Consider the following 2,500-nt stretch of genomic DNA (forward strand, 5'->3'; position numbering starts at 1 on the left):
CGTATCTTCACGAACAAGCCCGCTTGGAGTGCACGCCCACACCGAGGTGCAAGCATTGTCCGCGCAAGCCCATCCGAGCATCAACTCGACACCCGCTCTCACTCCCCGCCCAACGGTCGGATGTGGCACTCCGACGAAACCAGTCCACCGAGCACAAAGCAATCGCAAGACATCTCGTATCTTCACGAACAAGCCCGCTTGGAGTGCACGCCCACACCGAGGTGCAAGCATTGTCCGCGCAAGCCCATTCGAGCATCAACTCGACACCCGCTCTCACTCCCTACCCGACGGACAAGCCCATCGTTATGGCCAAACCCCTCCACCAAGCACGAAGCAATTGCAAGACAAGCCCACTTGGAGTGCACGCCCACACCGAGGTGCAAGCATTGTCCAAGCAAAACCCATCCAAGAATGTCAATTTGACATCCCGCTCTCACTCCTTGCCCGACGTAGGGGCCCGGCATTCCATCGATTTTAACCAAACCCTTCCACCAAGCAAGAAGCAATCGCAAGACATCTCGTATCTTCATGAACAAACCCGCTTGGAGTGCACGCCGACACCGAGGTGCAAGCATTGTCCGCGCAAGCCCATCCGAGCATCAACTCGACACCCGCTCTCACTCCCCGCCCAACGGTCGGACGTGGCACTCCGATAAAACCCGTCCACCGAGCACAAAGCAATCGCAAGACATCTCATATCTTCACGAACAAGCCCGCTTGGAGTGCACGCCCACACCGAGGTGCAAGCATTGTCCGCGCAAGCCCATCCGAGCGTCAACTCGACACCCGCTCTCACTCCCTGCCCGACGGACAAGCCCATCGTTATGGCCAAACCCCTCCGCCAAGCACGAAACAATCGCCAAGACAAGCACACTTGGAGTGCACGCCCACACCGAGGTGCAAGCATTGTCCAAGCACGCCCATCCCGCTCTCACTCCTTGCCCGACGGTCGGATGTGGCACTCCGGCCGAACCCTTCGTCCACCAAGCACAAAGCAATCGCAAGTTATCTCGTCTCCTCACGAACAAGCCCGCTTGGAGTGCACGCCCACACACCGAGGTGCAAGCATTGTCCGCGCAAGCCCATCCGAGCATCAACTCGACACCCACTCTCACTCGCCGCCGGCGGCCGGAGGTGGCACTCCGCCGGCGCCGACCCCCCAAGCATATGTGCCCATGATGGGCGCAATGTGCTTGAAGGGTCGGCGCCGCGGCATAGGGGTACCCCCGCGCCCCGCCCATGCAGGCAGGTCGCCCCCCTATATAGTACATTCTGGCTTTTTTGGGTCTGGCAGGCTTGCATATGAAAAAGCCGAAATGTCACACCATGCCATAAATCTTGATTGTGTTATTATTATGACCGGGACTTGATTGTATTATGTTTTAGACATTCAAATGAGTGTGGAAAACAAGTTTCATAATTTTTGAACCAACCAATAATATTTTATGAATTTTTATTGTTAAAAAATTAAAAATAATTTAAAAATAGTAAAACGTTTCCAAAAATACTAATTTTTGGAGGACATCCTTTGTTTACATTTTTTAGATCCCAGAAAAAATTTCATAACAATCCAAGCACTAGAACATAGGTTTGACATCACATTTGTGTGTTGAGTGGGCATTGCGGCACCCTGCGCGCGCGGCACCCTGCGCGCACGCCCCACGCAGACGCATGGCCATGCGGCGCGCGCGCCCATGGCCGTGCCGCATTCGTGCGCATGGGGGCGCGCATGCTGCATGCTCGGTGGGCATGTGGGCATGCACGGTGGGGGCACGGGTTTGTTCCAACAACCTCCATAGAGTTTTTTCCATGAATTCTAGACGTGGGTGGTCACGCCCAACGCAGACGCATGCTGCGCGCGGCTTGCGCGCACGTCCCACGTAGACGCCTGGGCATGCGGCGCGCGGACACACACCCGCAGACGCATGCCGCGCTTAGCACTCTGCGCGCACGCCCCACACACGCCCGAAGGGCATGGCGCATGGTGGGCACCCTAGGCGTTCGTGTGCAAGCCTCGGCCATGGGCATGCGGCGCGCGCCCCACACACGCCCCACTGCAGTCGCCTGGGCTTGCGGCGCACGCCCCACACACGCCCGTAGACGCATGGCGCGCGCGGCCCCCTGCGCGCACGCCCCCCGCAGACGCACGGGCATGCAGCGCGCGACTCACACAAACCCACTAACGCACGGCGCGCGCGCCCATGGCCGTGCTTTGTACTCGAAGGCCTCGGCCTTGGTCCTTGACTTGCACACGAGCACACTATCTTATTCTTGGGCATTCAAAGATGATTTGCTTCAACTTTTTTTCTAGTCCAAAGCCAACCCCTCACTAACACTTATGTTTTTCGTCCTTTTACATAAGATATGACCTCCATGGCAATTGGAAGAAATAAATGAGTTGTGTGTGGGTAGGGTCGAGATGAATCTCGGTGGATCTTGGCAACAAGGCTCATCTGCCACTTACAAGCCAAGCACGCACGCCCCTTAGACGGATCCCCAC

The sequence above is a fragment of the Cucumis melo genome, unplaced genomic scaffold (genome assembly GCF_025177605.1).
Source record: "Cucumis melo cultivar AY unplaced genomic scaffold, USDA_Cmelo_AY_1.0 utg000315l, whole genome shotgun sequence".
Classification (NCBI taxonomy): domain Eukaryota; kingdom Viridiplantae; phylum Streptophyta; class Magnoliopsida; order Cucurbitales; family Cucurbitaceae; genus Cucumis; species Cucumis melo.